Here is a 21996-nt window from a genome sequence, read left to right as displayed (position 1 = left end):
TTTTTCTTTCGCTCTCTTGATCCACCAATATCTCTCTCTCTCGCTCTCTCTCTCTCTCTTCTCTCTCTCTCTCTCTCTCTCTCATTAGATTTTTTATTCTATTTTTATTTCTACATAATCTTCCTATTCTGTATATATATTATCTCTCTCTCTCTCTCTCTCTCTCTCTCTCTCTCTCTCATTAGATTTTTTATTCTATTTTTATTTCTACATTATCTTCCTATTCCGTATATATATATATATATATATATATATATTATCTCTCTCTCTCTCTCTCTCTCTCTCTCTCTCTCGTCTTATTCTTATGTCTTTATATTCCCTACACCGAAATGTACACTTGTGATTAAGAGCCCCTTAAGATTGGCCACTTTTCAGTGGATGGTGACTGCCACTGTTTCGTGGCGAAAAACGGTTTAAGGAATCGCTTTAAAGTGAAAGTTTCAAAACAAAATTACTGTTGTCTATGTGTGATATGAGGGGCAGTTCTGATGATCATGAAATATTTGTCTGACGGTTGCATATTGAATGTCTTTGATGTACACAATGCATGAATGAGAACAAGTGAAAGTTGATCTTCACTAAACCAGAACAGTTGTCAGAAACATGGATGATGGCTTATTGCACAACCTTCGGGTTGCTTAGATTGTGCCCAATTGCCTAGCTAGATTTTCGTTGAGAAACTACAGAAATTATCATGAAGTTCTTTCGATTTACATGAGTTAAATTCGAATATTAAAGTCATATTTTCACTAATTTTATTCCTTATTTGGGTTGCTGGAAAAAAACTATTATTGATTTATTAAATGGAATTCAATTTACCACAAATAACAGCGCTAGTTAAATGAGTTCATTATAACGAGGTTCAGAGGAAAAACAGTTGTAAAGGCATCCTTAACTTTGTAAACCATATTCATCGTTATTATTTACTGCATCATGTCCATGGTGGCTAAGTTTCACATATGTATTGATAAATTTCTGTTCCATTTGTAACAGATTATACTATCGCGAACTTAAACCACCAGCAAAATCTGTTTGTTTACGTCAATGGAGTTGAAATTAAGGGGATAATCAGCTGTGGCTGTATTCGAAGTCACTCGGTTTCTCCAAGAATCTATCTTGGGCATATTTTAACAAAACAGTTGGGAACTCGTCAAGAAAAGCTTTTATATGTTGGAATTTTGATAACTAACGTTTTGTTAACGCATGTCTTAGAATATTTATATCGGGAAAAAGTTTATATAATATCTTTGCAACGTGTTCGGACACTACATACTCATAGCAACAAGAAACTTGCAAGACGCGACAACACTTTCGTTAACCTGAAAGCCGAAATTATCAGTAAGGTAATGCAGTTGTTGCATGATAGTGCAAGAGTTGACTTTGTCTGATTTTCTCAGTAATTGGTTAGTCAAACATTTTCATCTAGAAACACGGTTGTTTTATTGGTATTATGGTAGTGTATTACAGGGCAATGTAACCTAAGAAAAAAGACAGGAGGCTAATTAGTGGGAGGGACATGGGTTAATGAAACTGAGTGTAACTTAGCCTAAAAGAAGAAAAAACATACGGTTGGTGTAAATTTCTTTGGATATGCAGTAGTACACATATTCAACTAGTCAATCCTTCTTCTAACATAATTTATAGTCTCTATGATAACCCAATATACTCTAAGAATAAGGAAAAGTTAGAACAGTAGGTGGAAACTATTTTTTAAATGATCTCTGTTATTATTACCTGGCGAGTCGTGATTATTGGTTTTTAACTAACGCTCTATTAGAGATATATTGAATTATGCCAGTTAAAATAGTCTTGCAAATTTTATGGTAGAATAAATTGTAAAGTTTTCTTAACCCCTATATCAATATAATTATTGGGATCCCAGTGAGAAACCGGCTATATTAGGTGGTATATTCCAAAAACAACTAGTTTTCACTAAGAAAAAGAGCCAGAACTTCTAAAAATATAGAACAGTTCAATAAACAATTAGTAGGTAATACTGTATTGGTCAAATTATAGTTACGGACGGAACAACATTTTGAACAGATAAAATATTTTTGTCTGTAGTAAGTACTGTAATGTGCTTTCACTTGAATTTGACCTTCATTTCAACAGCAAATAAACCAAAAACCTGTTAGTCTGTCTAAGAACAGGGATACTTTTTAGAAATCCAATGGTTTTTGCTTCATCGTGCTCTCGCTTCGCTCGCGTAAAAGAAAAACTTCAACCTCATATGTACTGGCAAGTGGTACATGCTGAGCTGTGCATGCTAACCTCATTGATTAGCATTTCTTATATAATTAGGTTTTTATTTACAGTGAAAATAAGTGTTATTTTCAAAGAAAACAGACATTTTCCTATGGAAAATACCTGTTTTTTAGTTTAAAGCTGTTTTCAATCTGTAACTACAGTACATTAAAACCATTTTTTTTTAAACATGTTTTTGGCGTTTTGAGTGTTTTTTATTATAATTTCTGTCCAGAAATCCATAATTTCAAGTTATGGTAGGTCGACTACCATAACTAAAAAAAAGCTATGGCTTTCTACTAGTTGCCATCATCCATTACGTTTGAAATACCTCAAAATTTACCGTGAATCAGTCTAATTATATGATATTTAAGTTAAGTATTTTAAACTTTGTTGTTTTTGCCAGTCATTATCATAGAAAATACCATTCATCATCATAAAAAAAAATTTATCATAGTCAAGACCGACTATTAGTAATAAAACACGATAAGAGCGCTGGAGCTTTGTTTGCCAGGACTTCTGGACTTAAGGAAAATGTGATTTTTGGGCTCAAGCCATGACGTGCTGATGGAAAGTTCCTTCAGCAGCTTCCTAGGGTATATTTGACTATACCCTGGGAAGCTGCTGAAGGAACCTTCCAGCAGGACATCATGGCTATCTCACCCAAATATAGATTTTTCGCTTCGCTCAAAATCCGTTTTTCCATCCCATTTTTTATGGAGTTGTTCGTAGCAGTGTCCATCATACTTAATATATCGCCTTACTGTACTTAATTTAGCTAATGATTTATTGGTTTTTGCTCTACCATAGCTCACTTCACTTGCTATTAAGCATCTCATTACCCTTATGTTCTGGCAAGAGAAATATATTTTGCAATGCGCATTACCCCTGTGAGTTAGTATTTCGATGTTAATTATCAATTATACCAACTTATTATTATTATTATTTTTGGGCTCAAGCCATGACGTCCTGATGGAAGGTTCCTTCAGTAGCTTCCTGAGGGTATATATGACTACAGTAGATATTCCCAGAGAATTAAACTAAAGGTTTCACAGAATTCTAACTTCTGGCGCGAGTACCCATAAGGTTTCCCTTTAGGATATCGTATAATAACGGGACGTATGTTTGACACCCCACATAGCTGTCTGCACCCCACATAGCGTTTACGCTTCGAGGGGGAAGTGTGGCAAGTATCAGGAGGAGCCGTTACAAAACTCTCCTCCTGCGTTACTGTTACGGTACCTAGCAATGTAAACAAGCGGCCACCATAGCTGGCCGCCATCTTGGTTTACGTCACATCCGCGCGCTTCAGTCCTGATTCTGTAGCTTTCCTGACAGAGTGTTTTTTCCCAGTGTTCGCTATTTTATCGCATCATGTCGTAATCTCTTAGCCTCGCCTTCTTCTGGAAAGTTGAGTACTGTACCATATTCCTGTATTGTATAAATAAGCTCTAGCCGTAAATTAACGACTTTTTATCTCTAAATCTTGTGTTTTGTGGCTGAGCTGTGCCCCGACCGGAGGCGTCATGTTTTGACGCTGTTGCTCGCCTCACATGGTTTATTTAGTTAGCCAGAGCAACCTTCCCGGTTTCATAACTAATAACTTCATTAGTTATTTAGTCTTCATTGCTGGGAATTAGTTATATTATGCGTTAGTATTCGTTGGGCACTGTGTTAGCCTACCCCATGCTGGATTGCTAGCCTAGCCCCTAGGCTCGATAGCCTAGTGTTCATGTTTACTTTTTGCATGATATAATAAGTGTTCCATGTGTTATTTTATAAAATGAAGATATAGGCATTTATACAAACAAGATTCCGTGGTTGCACAGATGTTATTTCGCCTTCTAGGAAGTATACAATGGGTTTCGGTGATATTGGTAGTCGTCTCCCTTGCCCCTAATCTAACGCTGGGGCTATTGTATACTCCCTTACCTCCCCAGTTACTTTTCCTAAGGTAATCTCCTCACTCTGAGGTAGCCTAGGCTACATCCTATCCCTCCTTACCTCGATATGCTTTCGGGTAAGGTTAGGCTAGGATTTTCCTACCCAACTCCTTGCCATAGTACATGCGCTTTGAGTCTGGGACGGAACCTCAGAGTACCAGTCGTTTGCCCCCCAGCTCCCCATTAGGAGAATGTACTCTCCTTCTGGTCCCTGCTGGAGGGTGAAGGTGGTGGGGCTCTGCCCTTCCCCTTTGTCCACACTTGGTTGGGTTACGTCCCGTCCTCCCTGTGGCCTAGCGACTTGTCCTCCCCCTGCCCTTCCTAGTCTAGGAGACTAGCTCACCTAGCCTAGGTTAGGCAGTCCATGGGATTCTGCTTCTTTATAGTTTAGGATAGGACATTAGTGCTGTACCTACTCTGTGCTAACTTACCCTAGGCTGGAGAATGGACTCTTCCTACCTAGATAGGCTAGCCCTGAACAGAATCTCCACCCCTGGGAGTGCCGGTGGGAGCTACGCCTCCCCCCTACACTCCCCCTCAGGACCCTCTTCCCTCCCCCTCTATCCTTTTGGTGTTGGCTTAGCCTTCACACCCTTGTCCGCCGTCCTACAACTCCACCGAGAGCCGGTGGGTTGCCGGTTCGGCTCGGTCCTTTCATTGGTTGGTCCGTACTGCTGTGCTGCCCGCATATAGTCGAACTATGGGTTAGCATTCGTCGGTCGGTCTGCCAGCGGAGGACCTCCCTTCTTGAGTGTTCTTCGGCCCTCCCTTGTGCCGCTACTGGCAACATAGCCAACTGCCGGCTCTCTGCCGCCGGATGAAAAAGAGTACCACTCCCTTTCATTTGAACACTCCTTCTGGAGGAAGATTGGATTGGGTACTGGGTATTACCCTTCCCTCTCTCTCCTGCTATCCTATCCCACTCTCTCCTCCTATCCTATCCCTCTCTCTCTTAGTGCCGGCCCACTGCCGCCCCCATTCTGTCGGTGCTAGCCATCAGAGTCCTCGGTGCCCTACCTGTCTCATTGAATGATGTCAGTGTCGGTTACCGTCTGCCGGGGGCCGCCGGCTTGCCGGCGATCTGCCATCACCTAAGATGTCACCCTCTCTCTCTGCCACATAGACTGATGGTTGGGAAGGGTCCATCCTTGATGGGGACCTGCCGGCGCCAGTTGAGCCTCCGCCATGCTGCCAGGCTGCCGGCGCCACCATTCCTGGCGTTACAGTGGACAGTCACTCCTCCCTCCTGCCGGCCCCATACTGGCAGCTAATATTGTGCAGCTATGGATAATAGCCAGTACACCTATGGTATAGTTATACCCTAGACTGAAAACTATTATGTATAGTTGTAAAGTAAAAATTTTTCCAGCATATTCTGCGCTTCCATGTGCAGTCTCTTGCCGGGACCTAATCTGATAAGGGGGCTTAGCTTATCCCCCTTTTTCTTATACACTGAATGAATTCAGCTTCCCTCTCTTATTGTACCTAATTCCTTAGAGGAAGCCTAAGCTTGGCTCATCCATCACAGATGTTTTTTCTTCCCCCTAAGGCCCATGAAGGTCTTATGGAATTAGTTACAGCATGGGGTCACGGCAATTGGCTGGGCGGGATGCACAAATATGTGTCTTTCCTACCTCCTTTCAGGCTTACCTATCCTAAGCCTACACACACTGGAATCTTATAAGTGTACTAACTTATTCTAATCTAAGATTAACGTAAGTCATGCTTGTATTGACTTCCTAATACTCATTTCCTTTTTCTTTTACAGGAGGAGTATGTGAAATGTGAGAGCGCCTTCTGCGGTGTTTGTCGCCCTAACTTTTACGGCCACCTGGCGTGCTGGACTCACGCCGGTTGTTCCGTCACGAAGGGGAACCTTCGCTACTGGGATCCGCAGGCCTGTAACGTCTGCAAGGGTCTGCTGGATGAGGCGTTCGACAACCCTCCGTCACCAGAGGCTAGGGATAACCCCCAAGAGAAACTGCGCAAGTGGGTGCGCGGGTTTCAGAAAAACTCCACGGGCCCTTATCTCCCAAGTGAGAAAATAAGAGCCATGCTCTTCCCTAAGGCATCTGCTGATGCCGTTATCCCTAAGGATGAGATCCCCTGCGTCCAACTAACGGTCGAACCGGATGTTGCGGCCGCTCTCCAAGAATGTCGTCTCGACGAGGTGGAGAGGATGTCGAATGTGTCCGTAAACACCGAAAGGACCTTCATGACGGAGGGTCAAGAAGAGGAAGAGGATCAGGTGGAGGCCCCTGATTCTGAGGACGAGGTCACCCGTGCGCCCTCCGTGACTTCTGTCGTGGTCTCTGAACCCGTCCCCTCTACATCTGCCACCACGATACCTGTGGTACCGGGCACCCAGGATACCATCCAAGCTCTGGTGGCATTCCTGGACGAGAAGTTCCGCAAGGGGCATGCGGACCTCAAGAGGGAGCTTATGACCTTCAAGAAGTAGCCAAAGAAGATCTCCGTCAAGGATCTTCCCCCCTGCTCAGTGACCAATCCCTGGAGGCATGCAAAACACATGCCAATCACGACTGGACACATCTTCATCAACGATAAGCTAGGTGCCGTCCCCCTTGAAGAGGTGGAGTTCTACCCTAGCTTTGACGCCTACCCGGACTGTTACATCCGTCTCAAGTCCGAACCAGTCTCCAAGGAGGAGACCGAGCCTAAGGAGGTCATGGTGTTTGACCACGCCAAGGCTCAAGCTATGCTGGCTGACTGCCTCTAGAGCAGAGGATATACCAACTCCAAAATGCCGGCGCTGAGCAAGAAACACCCGTCCTTTCTTGCTCCTTCCACCATGGTCTTTCCCTTCGCGGAAAAGGCCCTGAATTCCGTGTTAAAGGTGGTGGAGGAAGGAAAACCCTGCCCTACATTGGAGGAATGTAGGCCTCTCTCCCTCGCCCTACCTCCTGATGATAAAAGCTGGAAGGACATTCAGCTTACCTTCACGGTTGGAAAGCTGGAGGCTGACGTCGCTGGATGTCAGTTTAATGAAGACCTATCCAAGCTCACCGACTATCTCTTGCGTCGGGAACAGGACACGAAAGAGAGGCTGGCCGCCTCTCTGTTTCTTCAAGTACAACTTGAGACAATGGCCGGGGACACTCGGGTCCCGGACTACTACATGGTTCTTGCAAAGACCCACCTTGCGACCTTGTTGAAGGACTTGTAAAGCTTCATCAAGGCCTGAAGAGCCTGTAGAGAGTTCGTGTTTGCGGACGCCACCGTTAAACACGAACCGCGGAAACTGATTTAATCCAACATCTGGGGCAAATACCTCTTTCCAGTAGACCTGGTGAAAGAGATTGCGGACAAAGCCGCCACTGAGAATCGGAACCTTCTCAATAAGTGGGGCATACCCCAAAAGAGGAAATCTTCTTAGGATGAGGGTCCACAGACTAAGAAGAAGTCCAAAAAGTCACGACCCCAGCAGCGTCAGGCCAAACGCCAGTTTCCGGCACTCGCTACTCCCCAGGTAGTGGCTCAACCACAGCAGACATTTCAGCTGGTCCCTCAGCCGGTGGTGGCCCAGTCACCAGTTTTCACCCCTGCCTACGAAAGGCAATCCACTACCTTTCGCCCCAGAGGTAGAGGCTCCGGCAAGGACTCCTCTCGTCGTCCATCCAGAGGGAGAGGAGGAAGGGGAGCAAGCGGCCGAGCTGGTAAACCCTCGGGAAACCAGAAGCAATGAAGTGCTTCCGGTGGGAGGAAGACTCCGCCTCTTCCAGGATCGTTGGACCTCCAATCCTTGGGCCCACAGCATCGTCAAGAAGGGACTAGAGTGGAGCTGGATAAAACCACCTCCAGTCTTCCACCAATTCTTCCAACCCTCAACCCCCATCCTGGTAGAATATGTCCGAGAACTCTTGAGCAAAAAGGTGATCAAGAGGGTGAAGTCCACCAGGTTCCAGGGAAGACTGTTTTGTGTTCCCAAGAAAGACTCAAACAAACTCAGAATCATTCTGGACTTGTCCCCTCTCAACAAGTTCATTGCGAACAACAAATTCAAGATGCTGACTCTTCAACAGATAAGAGCCTTACTGCCTCACAAGGCTTACACGGTCTCAATAGACCTGGCGGACGCATACTGGCACATTCCAATGAATCACCAGGCTTCCTCCTACCTAGGATTCAAGCTTCAAAGAAGACAATACGCCTTCAGGGCTATGCCCTTCGGACTCAACGTGGCCCCAAGAATCTTCACGAAGCTCGCAGACACGATCGTCCAACAGCTACGCCTTCAAGGCGTCCAGGTGATGGCTTACCTAGACGATTGGCTGGTGTGGGCGACATCGTCAGAAGAATGCTCGCGTGCCTGCAGAAAGGTGACCCAGTTCCTGGAACATCTGGGTTTCAAAATCAACACCAAAAAGTCTCGACTGTCTCCAGCTCAGAAGTTTCAATGGTTGGGAATCCATTGGAACCTTCAGTCACACCATCTTTCCATCCCTCTGAAGAAAAGGAAGGAAATAGCCAGATCTGTCAAGAGACTTCTAAAATCCAAACGGATTTCAAGATGACAACAGGAACGAATGCTCGGCTCCCTACAGTTCGCCTCAGTGACAGACCCAGTGCTATGAGCACAGCTAAAAGATGCATCGGGAGTCTGGAGACGAAACGCATCCATCGCTCGAAGAGATCTCAAGAGACCTCTGCCAACCAGGCTTTGCTCACTCCTCAAGCTGTGGTTGGAGGCAAAGAACCTGATAAGATCAGTTCCTCTTCAACCACCACCTCCGTCGGTCATCATCCACACGGATGCCTCGCTACAAGGATGAGGAGGCCACTCCCACCAGCGACAAGTTCAAGGAACATGGTCTCCCCTATTCAAGACGTTTCACATCAACATCTTGGAGGCCATGGCGGTTCTTCTCACTCTGAAGAAACTGTCTCCTCGTCCTTCGATCCACATCCGTCTTACTCTGGACAGCGCCATTGTGGTCAGATGTCTCAACCGTCAGGGCTCACGATCACCCCAACTCAACCAGGTACTGTTACCCATCTTCCGCCTAGCGGACAGGAAGAAATGGCACCTCTCAGCAGTTCACCTACAAGGATTCCACAATGTGACGGCGGACGCTCTATCGAGGACAAGCCCCATAGAGTCGGAATGGTCTCTAGACGCAAGATCATTCTCCTTCATCTCCCGTCAAGTCCCGGAACTGCAGATTGACCTCTTCACAACGAGCGACAACAACCAACAACTCCATACGAGGACCCCAAAGCGGAAGCGGTGGACGCCATGTCCCTGGATTGGAACAGATAGTCCAAGATTTACCTGTTCCCTCCACCCAACCTTCTGCTGAAAGTCCTCTCCAAACTGAGAACCTTCAAGGGAACAGCAGCCCTAGTGGCTCCCAAGTGGCCCTGGAGGAACTGGTTCCCTCTAGTCCTGAAGCTACAGCCCAAGCTGATCCCTCTGCCGGACCCAGTTCTCTCCCAGCAGGTTCAGAAGTCGACTGTCTTCGCTTCATCAAGGAAAACCAGAGACTTTCATCTCATGATTTTCTCTCCCTAGCCGTGAAGAAAAGGTTTGGAATCTCGAAGAAATGTTTAGACTTCTTAGAGGAATACAAAACAAAGTTTACCAGAAGGTAATATGAGTCATCCTGGAAGAAGTGGGTATCTTTCGTCAAGGCAAAGAATCCTACGGAAATAACCATAGATTTCTGTATGTCCTTCTTCATTCACCTTCATGGACAAGGCTTAGCAGCCAACACGATTTCCACTTGTAAATCGGCCTTGACAAGACCACTACTGTATGCCTTCCAGATAGACCTGTCCAATGAAATCTTTAACAAACTTCCGAAGGTATGTGCTAGACTCCGTCCTGCACCCCTACCGAGACCCATCTCCTGGTCTCTGGATAAGGTGCTCCATTTTGCCTCTAGCCTGGACAATGAATCTTGCCCTCTGAAAGACTTGACTCAAAAAGTGATTTTCCTTGTTGCTCTCGCCTCGGGAGCACGAGTCAGTGAAATAGTGGCTTTATCTAGGGAACAGGGCCAGATCCAGTTCGCCGAAACAGGGGAACTTACCCTCTTCCCTGACCCAACGTTTCTCGCTAAGAATGAACTCCCTACTAAGAGGTGGAGCCCATGGAGAATCTGCCCTCTGAAGGAAGATGTCTCTGTATGCCCAGTGGAGAGTCTAAAGGTCTATCTTCGAAGAACTTCAAACTTTGGCGGAGGACAACTCTTTAAAGGAGAAGCATCGGGTAGTGATTTGTCACTTAAACAACTAAGGGCGAAAATCACCTACTTTATTCGCAGAGCAGATCCTGACAGTATACCTGCAGGTCATGATCCTAGAAAAGTCGCCTCTTCCCCAAATTTTTTCCGAGGAATGGATTTCGAAAGCCTTCGATCCTTCACAGGCTGGAAATCCTCAAGAGTGTTCTTTAAATACTATGTGAAGCAGGTGCACGAAGTGAAAAGATTTGTGGTAGCCGCAGGTAGTGTGTTGAAACCTGCTGCTTAGTGCTGCGTAGGACAGTGAGTTATTTCGGGACTCTAACTCAACGGGTGCCTGTGTTGACCATAGTGCGATACATAGTGATTTTAAGTGCCATTTAGTGGCACAAAAGACTGTTCTTCTACAAGGTGAAGTAACATAGATTTGAACACGTGTGCCACATGTTTATTCGGACATGAAGTGTATTGTGACTTAAAAGACTTTTAGTTCCTTTGGAACTCATGTGTGTAATGACAAGTTTTCCCTTTCAGATTCCACTATGTAGTCATTAATCTATGTTTATTATTCAATGATTTTATTTAAATTATTTATCTTATTTCATATTACTGTATTGCGAATATTTTCTTGAATAAAATAGAATTTTCGCTACCATATGCGTCTTATTTCGCCCCTCTATATGAAATATACTACTGTTACTGAGTTTTATTTACCCCTATTTTAACCTTATTATAATTCATGTTATAATATTGTTCCTGTCTGATATAAGCTCATATAAGAAAAGTGAATTATTTGTTCCTACACAAGTACAGTAATTAACTTTCCTGATCTGTCTACGAGACTGACAAGATCCTCATATACAGGTGAGTTTGTCTTCATCAGGATACTTCGAGATGTTCCTATCGTCCAAACAGGACTTCTCTGCCAGGGGGGCAGGAAGCCATGTCATAGCTTATGCTATTGGTAGTGACATGTAACGGAGATGTCACGGTCTCTAAGGTCATCAGACCAAAGGAATATTGTTTGAAGTAGAAGGCACTACCGAAACGGGGGGAAAAATCCACGATACACTAATTCTCTGGTACACTTCCATCAGGACGTCATGGCTTGAGCCCCAAAAACGGATTTTGAGCGAAGCGAAAAATCTATTTTTAGGTGAGCTAGCCATGACGTCCTGATGGACCCGCCCTCGTTCTCTATTCTGTCCTGTCAGGCCCCTCCCTTTCTTATTGTATCATGGAGGCTGACAGTTACGCTGGATAGAATCAGGATTGAAGCGCGCAGATGTGACGTAAACCAAGATGGCGGCCAGCTATGGCGGCCGCTTGTTTACATTGCTAGGTACCGAAACAGTAACGCAGGAGGAGAGTTTTGTAACGGCTCCTCCTGATACTTGCCACACTTCCCACTCGAAGCGTAAACGCTATGTGGGGTGCAGATAGCTATGTGGCGTGTCAAGCATACGTCCCCTATTATTATACGATATCCTAAAGGGAAACCTTATGGGTACTTGCGCCAGAAGTTAGAAATGTGTGAAACCTTTAGTTTAATTCTCTGGGAATATGTACTGTAGTCATATATACCCTCAGGAAGCTACTGAAGGAACCTTCCATCAGGACGTCATGGCTATCTCGCCCAAAAATAGATTTTTCGCTTCGCTCAAAATCCGTTTATTATTATTATTATTATTATTATTATTATTATTATTATTATTATTATTATTACTTGCTAAACTACAACCCTAGTTGGAAAAGCAGGATGCTATAAGCCCAGGGGCCCCAACAGGGAAAATAGCTCAGTGAGGAAAGGAGAAGAGGAAAAATAAAATATTTTAAGAATAGCAACAACATTAAAATAGATATTTCCTATATAAACTATAAAAACTTTAACACAACACGAGAAAAAGAAGTTGAATAGAATAGCGTGCCTGAATGTACCCTCAAGCAAGAGAACTCTAACCCAAGACAGTGGAAGACCATGGTACAGAGGCTATGGCACTACCCAAGACTAGAGAACACTGGTTTGATTTTGGAGTGTCCTTCTCCTAGAAGAGCTGCTTATCATAGCTAAAAAGTCTCTTCTACCCTTACCAAGAGGAAAGTAGCCACTAAACAATTACAGTGCAGTAGTTAACCCCTTGGGTGAAGAAAAATTGTTTGGTAATCTCAGTGTTGTCAGATGTATGAGGACAGAGGAGAATCTGTAAAGAATATGCCAGACTATTCGGTGTATGTTTAGGCAAAGGGAAAGTGAACCGTAACCAGAGATAAAGATCCAATGTAGTACTGTCTGGCCAGTCAAAGGACCCCATAACTCTTCAGTGGTAGTATCTCAACAGGTGGTTGGTGCCCTGGCCAACCTACAATCAAGGAATGAGTACATGGTTATCAAAGGGAGTAAGTTGTAGCTTCGCGCTCCAGCCTCTGTTCAAACATAGTCTTGGCTTCCATTTCCCACTATCAGATTAAATATATGAAACACGTTTCTACCGTAATCTTTCATTATTAACATGATAAATAGAATAAGAGCTACAATTATATTGCATACTCCAATATTGAAAACAAATAATCAAGAAGTATAGAATATAAAATGTAGGGCCCTTTATTCTGTTAGAACAAGTAACTTACGACAGAAACACCACCTATCAGTTTTTCTGAACTACTGGGTGGCTCCTGTGGCCTGTGCTATGAAATAAAAGGAGCAAAACATTAATTTTTTATCAAAATCTATAACTTTGTTAATAGAGGTTTCTGCCAGTAGTATATGGGGTTCAGAATGATGTATTTGCAAAGATTTATTCAATTGTGGTAGTTTCAGTGTCCTAACTAATAATATACTGTTCTATAATGAAACCTAAAAATGCTTAAAAAAACCACAGGGTAACAATTTAGTAAGATATATGGTTCATGTATTTGACATGAAATTAAAGCATATAATGAACTATAATCTACATAATTTTCCACAATTAATTTGTCTGCTTTGCAATGGCTTGCGTTCCTCGTAATTAAACATTCCTGGCAGGTTCATATGAATTTGGCAATAGGTAATGAATGTGCCGAGCATGCCAACACTGTGGGTCATTACTTTAATGATAATTGTTACATTCAGATGAGCTTCAACAGTTGTATAGTGAATGGAAAGTGTTATAGATATAATTTTCAATATTAAACTTAGCCGGTGATTATATAAGCTGCAACTCTGTTGCTCGACAGAAAACTCTACGTTCAAAATACGCCAGCGATCGCTATGCAGGTAGGGGGTGTACATCAACAGCGCCATCTGTCTAGCAGGTACTTAGTACTCAATGTAAACACAGAACCAATTTTTCTCTCTGTCGGGCTACCGGCAAGACCTACTAATACGCTGTTACTAACTGGATTTGTTTTCACAACTATTTGGTGAAGTACACTATTCTAGTTTTGAGCTTTCGCTATGCAGGTGTTTTATCTTCATCTCAAAACTTGAACTCGTTTTGGATAGATTTAATTAGGGTGACAAAGAGAGTATGGACTCTCTTTCACTTTTAAATGGCCGACCCTTCCCTTAGACGGAAGTGTGTTTAGGTTTTTAGTAATTTTGCTTAACACGTTATAGATCTATATATTTATATCTCTCCGCCTTTATTAGGCCTCTTCGATTAACTTTCCATTTATTATAAACATATAAAGATAATTTTTATGTTTTGTTTATATGCGACCTTTCCTGATAGTAGGCGGTCCTAACTTGGAACCGAAGTTAATCAACGTTGAGCCCGTTATATCGTATTTAGCCTTTAAAGAATTTAAAACTTTTTAAATTTAATGTTTTATGAAAGAATTTCTTTGATAGTCTTCGTACTGTTTTCAAAGATGAACTAACGTTTAGTTTTTTAGACTACGCAGTTGTTGACGTTCAGGACGTTCAACATGCGCTCTATCGTTACGATAGAGAGAGAGTGTATCACGGTTTCACTTTGCAGTAAGAGTAAATCGATTCTGACGTTTTGTTCATTCTTTCTTAGCTTTAATGTTTTAAATTCTAAATTAAAGGAACTTTTTATTGGAAAACCTTTCAGTTTTTTTCCTTTAGTCAAATAACATGTTTTTTTGACGATATATAATTGGGCTCTTCTCTTAGGTGCGAAATCAATAGAGAAAGAGAGAGAGAGATAGAGACGGAGGGAGAGAGAGGAGAGAAAACGTTCCGTTCAAGCGGGTAACGTTGTTCTCGTGTTACTCTCGTCCCTAGTCGCTGTACGGGGAAGAAGGTAAAACGTTTCTAGGGTTTTATTCTTGTCCCCAGGCTATGTGCGGTGAGAGATTGTAAACGTAGTTTATTTGAACTAGTGTTTAGTCTCTTTCCCAGCCACTGAATTTTTTATCTTTATATATGTTTTCTGTTTTTTGCTAGTATTAATGAGCTGCATTATACGACTGATTTCGCAATTACTACCTTTTAATGAGGGTAGAATTGCGTGTTTCAGGTAGAAATCAGTAAAAGTTTCGATTTCAGTAAATAAGTGCAAAACAGAAAATCGAAGTGATAAAGTGATATGCGCAAAGTGTTACAGTGTTGCGTCCGAGGGTTCGTCTGTTCGTGCCTGTCGTTCACCTAGTCCGGGACCTCTTGCAAGCTCCCAAGCCCAGGGGAGAAGTAATGTCGAACGACTTATGGGTTCGTCAGGCCTTGATCAACGAACAGACGTTTCCCTCCGTGGTTTCGGGCGTATCTACCCAAGATCGCCCCACCCACACAAAGACGAGAGAGCCCATTTATTTCTCGTCTGCGGAAGAGGTTTCTCGTAAGAAACCATGGACCAAGGTCTCGCAGCTTATTAAGCGCAAGTCGGTCCCTTCCGCGCAAGTCCAACGGCCCAGTTGTAGCCACTGGGTCAGTTCGGACTCGCTGCAGTCTTCCGACGACTGCTCACCTCCTAAGAGAGGCAAAGCGGTACCGCATCAGGCAGTCACACCGTCTGTTGCCGCACCTGCTCCTGTAGACCCTAAGTGGTCTTTGCTGCAGACCATGCAGTCTCAGTTAACGTCATTGATGCGGGACTTTCGTGCGGAGAAGGTTGACACTGCACCAACCTCTAGCCTACAACCAACCACGGTTGTGCGTCCTGTGGACGCTGAGGCGACCTTCTGCCGCACTCCAGCTGAGAGAGTCCCACCACCCATGCGTTCCAGTGTACCCTGCCAGCCGCATGTTGACGTTCAGTAACGCACGGAACCTTCCGTTGACGTTCGCGAGGTACAACAACAGTCTAAGTTGTTTTGTTTTGACGCGGTGCGTCAACCTCCGCATTCTAGAGTTGTTTTGACTGCTCAGTATAGACAGTCAAAGCAGTCTCGAGTGAACACTGTATGTCCTCACGCACCTGTTGTGGTTGACAGTTCAGTTGTTGACAGTTCACAAACTGTCAAGCAGTTACATGACGTTGCCTTCTGGTCTGCTACTAATGCACCAGTGAGAGACTCACTGAGGTAACCTAGCTTTTATCGGACAAGGTTCCTGTAGATGAGAAAGTGCTGTTCTCCCTCCTACTGATATTCCCTTGAGGACTCTGTCATTTGGAGAGGAGCCTTAAGCTGCTTAGCCTCCTATGGACTTTAATTAAATCATGATGATTTTTTAAGGATCTTCGTCCGGATCTTGTAACTGCTGCTCCTCGTTCGCCTAAACGTCAGAACTTACACTAGGCCTAGCTACTTCGAAGCCGTTGTTTTTAAGCTAGTGCTCTCTCGCTCTCCTAGAGAGCGTTACGTTGGCTAGGCGACTGGTTTTTGCACCAGGAGGAGTTTTAGGGATACAGCCTTTGATTTCCCTTCTTTTAAACTGGCTTATAGAGCTCGAGTCTGATAGGACACGAGAGAAGTTCTCGGCTTGGGAGTTCATGCCTCTGCCCAGATAGACTTCTCAATTCTGGTAGACTCGCCCTGGCGCCTAGCCAGGAGACGCTCCAAGTTGTTTACAGGTCAACTTCTCAATTTTTGTTGAGCCTTTGAAGTTTTGCTGTACTATTATGTCACACATAACAAGGCTTTCAGGGATGGTAAATGGTTCCGCCTCAGTCGCTAACCCCGTCTGTTGCCACACCTGCTCCCGTAGACCCTAAATGGGCTTTGCTGCAAGACATGCAGTCCAAGCTTGCGTCCTTGATAGAGGACTTAAATGCGGAGAAGAACCTTCTGGCCAACAACCTTCCAACCGGTTGGTTGTGCGCCCTGTTGACGCTGAGGTAACCTACTCGCGTCTGCCAGTTGAGGTGGTTCCTCCTTCTGGCCAACAACCTTCCAACCGGTCGGTTGTGCGCCCTGTTGACGCTGAGGTAACCTACTCGCGTCTGCCAGTTGAGGTGGTTCCTCCACCGATGCGACCCAGTGTGGGTTGCCAGTCGCACGTTGACGTTAAGCGACGCTCGGAGGTGGTTGTTGACGTTCAGGACGTTCAACAACCAGCAGAGGTGACTTGTTGTGACGCAGTGCGTCAACCTCAGCAACCCGGTAGGGTGTTGACTGCACAACCCAGACAGTCTAGACAGTTTCGGGTTGACGCTGTACTTCCTCGCGCACCCATGGTTGTTGACAGTTCACAGACTGTGCAGCAGTTCCATGATATTGCGTCCGGCTCCGTCACGCATCCACCAGTGCGACCGGATTCAGCGAGTCAGACGTTGCCCACTCCGTTGCCGTTTCCTCATCAGTTTCGGATGAGGAACCCTCTGATGAGGACGTTGCTGAACAAGACGATCAGCCCCCAGCCCTGCTATCCATCCAGAAGATGCTGAAGAAGGAACGCTGTCCAGTCAGGTTGTGGATGAGTCTGGTAGGGACACTGTCATCCGTGGATCAATTTGTGTCACTAGGAAGACTACACCTCCGTCCTCTTCTATACCATCTAGCTTTTCACTGGAAAAAGGACAAGACGCTAGAAGCGGTCTCGATCCCGGTTTCCGGAAAGATAAAGTCTTGTCTGACTTGGTGAAAGGACTATATCAACCTTAGAGAGGGTCTTCCCCTGACTGTTCAGACTCCCAACCACGTTCTCTTCTCGGACGCATCGGACGTAGGCTGGGGTGCGACATTAGACGGTCGGGAATGCTCGGGATTATGGAACTCGAGTCAAAGGACAATGCATTTCAACTGCAAGGAGCTACTAGCAGTAAGTCTGACCTGGAAAAGCTTCAGGTCTCTCCTTCAAGGCAAAGTGGTGGAGGTGAACTCGGACAACACCACGGCTTTGGCGTACATCTCCAAGCAAGGAGGGACCTACTCTCTGACATTGTACGAGATCGCAAGGGACCTCCTCACCTGGTCAAAAGGTCTAGACATATCACTAGTAACGAGGTTCATCCAAGGCAACTTGAATGTCATGGCAGATTGTCTCAGTCGGAAGGGACAAATAATTCCAACAGAATGGACCCTCCACAAGGATGTATGCAAGAGACTTTGGGCCACCTGGGGCCAGCCAACCATAGATCTCTTCGCAACCTCGATGACCAAGAGGCTCCCAATATTTTGCTCACCAATCCCGGACCCAGCAGCAGTTCATATAGATGCCTTTCTACTAGATTGGTCACATCTAGATCTATATGCATTTCCTCCGTTCAAGATTGTCAACAAGGTACTGCAGAAGTTCGCCTCTCACGAAGGGACAAGGTTGACGCTAGTTGCTTCCCTCTGGCCCGCGAGAGAATGGTTCACCGAGGTACTTCGATGGCTAGTAGACGTACCCAGAACACTTCCCCTAAGGGTGGACCTTCTACGTCAGCCACGCGTAAAGAAGGTACACCAAGGCCTCCACGCTCTTCGTCTGACTGCCTTCAGACTATCGAAAGACTCTCGAGAGCTAGAGGCTTTTCGAAGGAGGCAGCCAGAGCGATTGCTAGAGCAAGGAGAACATCCACCCTTAGAGTCTACCAATCGAAGTGGGAAATCTTCCGAAACTGGTGCAAGTCAGTATCCGTATCCTCGACCAGTACCTCTGTAACTCAAATAGCTGACTTCCTCTTATATCTGAGGAAAGAACGATCTCTTTCAGCTCCCACTATCAAGGGTTACAGAAGCATGTTGGCATCAGTCTTCCGTCACAGAGGCTTAGATCTTTCCAACAATAAAGATCTACAGGACCTCCTTAAGTCTTTTGAGACCACGAAGGAGCGTCGTTTGGTTACACCTGGTTGGAATTTAGACGTGGTACTAAGATTCCTTATGTCAGACAGGTTCGAACCGCTACAATCAGCCTCCCTGAAAGATCTCACCTTAAAGACTCTTTTCCTGGTATGCTTAGCCACAGCTAAAAGAGTCAGTGAGATTCATGCCTTCAGCAAGAACATCGGATTCTCATCCGAAACGGCTACATGTTCTACAACTTGGTTTTCTAGCCAAACACGAGCTGCCTTCTCGGCCTTGGCCAATATCGTTCGATATTCCAAACTTATCGTATGGTTGGAAATGAACTAGAAAGAGTCTTATGTCCTGTAAGAGCTCTTAAGTTCTATTTAAAAACCTTTACGAGGCCCGTCTGAAGCTTTATGGTGTTCAGTTAAGAAACCATCTTTGCCTATGTCAAAGAATGCTTTATCCTATTTTATCAGACTGTTAATACGAGAAGCTCATTCCCATCTGAATGAGGAAGACCAAGCTTTGCTGAAGGTAAGGACACACGAAGTTAGAGCTGTCGCAACTTCCGTGGCCTTTAAACAAATAGATCTCTGCAAAGTATAATCGACGCAACCTATTGGAAAAGCAAGTCAGTGTTCGCGTCTTTTTATCTTAAGAATGTCCAGTCTCTTTACGAGAACTGCTACACTCTGGGACCATTCGTAGCAACGAGTGCAGTAGTGGGTGAGGGCTCAACCACTACAATTCCCTAATTCCATAACCTTTTTAATCTTTCTCTTGAAATGTTTTATTATTGTTTTTGGGTTGTCCGGAAGGCTAAGAAGCCTTTCGCATCCTGGTTGATTTGGCGGGTGGTCAAAGTCATTTCTTGAGAAGCGCCTAGATTAGAGGTTTTGATGAGGTCCTGTTGTATGGGTTGCAACCCTTGATACTTCAGATCCTAGGGGTCGCTCAGCATCCTAAGAGGATCGCGAGGCTCCGTAAGGAAGACGTACTTAAAAAGGCAGAGTAATTGTTCAAGTCGACTTCCTTACCAGGTACTTATTTATTTTATGTTTGTTATTTTGAATAACTGCTAAAATGAAATACAAAATACTTAGCTCATAATAATGTAAACAAGTAATGCTGGTCTCTACCCACCCCCCTGGGTGTGAATCAGCTTATATAATCACCGGCTAAGTTTAATATTGAAAAATGTTATTTTTATTAATAAAATAAATTTTTGAATATACTTACCCGGTGATTATATATTAAAGGACCCTTCCTTCCTCCCCAATAGAGACCCAGTGGACCGAGGAGAAAATTGGTTCTGTGTTTACATTGAGTACTAAGTACCTGCTAGACAGATGGCGCTGTTGATGTACACCCCCTACCTGCATAGCGATCGCTGGCGTATTTTGAACGTAGAGTTTTCTGTCGAGCAACAGAGTTGCAGCTAATATAATCACCGGGTAAGTATATTCAAAAATTTATTTTATTAATAAAAATAACATTTTATTGCTAAAATAGATTGGCTAGCCTTGTAAGAGTTGAGTTCAACTCATAGGGCTGGATAATTGGTAAATATATAATACAGTACAATCAAACCTCTCGACATGAAAGAATCTGCTTACGAAATTTTCACTTTGCAAAACGAGATGCGAAGAATTTTACGACTACCATCACGAAAATTGTTTCCGACAACGAAAGGAGGTATGGTGTGAGAGCCCGACCGTGTACGAGACTTGATTTAAAAATTCACGTGCTGCCAGCCTGTAAACTTGCTACCATCCTTCCGTGCTCCCATTGGTTATCTCCGTACTCAGATGCTAGTTACCACCATAAGATCCTGCTCTCCTATGGGTCAGCATCTACTGTACTGTATCCCATCATGCATCTACGCATTGGCGTTCCTATGTCCTTTTGTTTCGGCAGCAGTATATTACGCATTGACTTAGTGTTTGTGATTTCGCTTTCGTAACAATTGTACTGTATCGTGTGTGATATCAAGTTCATTATCAGCAATGGGTCCCAAGAAAGTAGCTGATGCCAAGGGAAAGAAGAGGATGATGCTTTCCATGCCGATGAAGATTGAAGTAATCAAGAAATATGAGGCTGGCATGGGGTTAAGTGTGATCGTGAAGGAATATGGCCGAAATTCCTCTGCGATAGGAACGATCCTGAAGCAGAAGGAAGCTATCAAAGCAGCAACACCTTCTAAGGGTGTGACTGTTTTCTCCAGCAAGAGGAGCCATGTCCACGATGAGATGGAGAGACTGCTGCTTGTCTGGATAAAGGACAAAGAAATGGCAGGAGACACTATCACCGAAGCGATAATCTGCCAGAAAGCCAGCACCATTTTCGGTGATCTTGTGCATGCTCAGGCCAAAGCCAACGCAGGAGAAGGAACATCGAAGCAGTCACTCCCAGAGTTCAAGGCTTCTTGTGGGTGGTTTAAAAAGTTTAAGAGATGCTCAGGCATTCATTCTTTGGTGCGTTATGGAGAGGCTGCAAGCGCGGACCTGAAAGCGGCTGAAGCCTTTGTTAAGACATTCGACGAGTTGACTGTCCAGGAAAGCTACAGTCCCCTGCAAGTCTTCAATTGCGACGAAACTGGGCTTTTTGGAAAAAAAATGCCTCTTCGAACGTACATCACGGCAGAAGAAAAGAGGCTACCCGGGCATAAGCCTATGAAGGACAGGCTTACCCTTGCACTCTGTGCAAATGCCAGTGGGGATTGCAAGGTGAAACCCTTGCTGTTGTATCACTCCAATACTCCTTGATCCTTCAAGATCCACAAAGTCACTGAGGAAAATCTTCACCTGTTGTGGAGGGCTATTGGAAAAGCCTGGATAACAAGACAATTGTTCATCGAGTGGATAAATGTTTGTTTCAACCGATTGTGAAAAAGTATTTGGAAAAGAATCATCTCCCTATGAAATGCCTACTGGTGCTGGACAACGCCCCTGCTCACTCTCCTGCCCTCGAGGAAGATATCGTAGCAGAATATTCCTTCATTAAGTTTCTCTATCTTCCATTGAACACCACCCCTCTCCTCGTGCCCATAGACCAGCCTGTGATTTCAAATTTCAAGGAGCTATATACGAAATATCTCTTCAGGAGATGTTTTAAAATCAATGAGAGCACAAACCTCACCCTTCGTCAATTTTGGAAGGAGCATTTTGATATTGTCATACGCCTCAAAATCATCGATCAAGCTTGGCAAGAGGTTTTGAGGCGTACCTTAAACTCTGCGTGGAAGAAGTCGTGGCCTGATGCCATCTCCGCATGAGCTTTCAGGGGCTTCCACGCAGACCTAGGTGAAGCTGATTCCGAAAATGTTGACGATCCTGAACCTGTTGCTCAATCTGAAGTTGCCGAGATCATTACACTCGGGAAGTCCTTAGGTCTGGAAGTTGACGAGCCTGACATTGATGAGCTAATCGAGGAGCACCAAGGGGAACTTACGACGGATGACATGAAGGAGTTGAAGGCCATGCGAGTGAACATTGTCCAGG

At 44.5% G+C, this 21996-nt stretch overlaps 1 protein-coding gene across 5 annotated transcripts in view; it reads left to right on the top strand.

Annotated features, from left to right (window-relative positions):
* LOC137627723 (mitochondrial 2-oxodicarboxylate carrier) overlaps positions 1 to 21996 on the top strand; it is a 270316-nt gene that overhangs the window by 94198 nt on the left and 154122 nt on the right. The window contains exon 1 of one of the 5 annotated variants that reach the window (XM_068358987.1): positions 1039 to 1338. The exons of 2 other annotated variants lie outside the window; for them this stretch is intronic. The gene's annotated coding sequence lies outside the window, so the exon portion shown is untranslated. Of the gene's footprint in view, positions 1 to 1038; positions 1344 to 1668; positions 1693 to 21996 lie in introns of those variants that run through there. 2 more of the 5 variants (XM_068358986.1, XM_068358988.1) reach the window with 2 other exon arrangements.

The sequence above is a fragment of the Palaemon carinicauda genome, chromosome 35 (assembly GCF_036898095.1).
Source record: "Palaemon carinicauda isolate YSFRI2023 chromosome 35, ASM3689809v2, whole genome shotgun sequence".
Lineage (NCBI taxonomy): Eukaryota > Metazoa > Arthropoda > Malacostraca > Decapoda > Palaemonidae > Palaemon > Palaemon carinicauda.
Note: the sequence above shows the minus strand (reverse complement) of the source record. Positions and strands in the feature narration are given on the sequence as shown.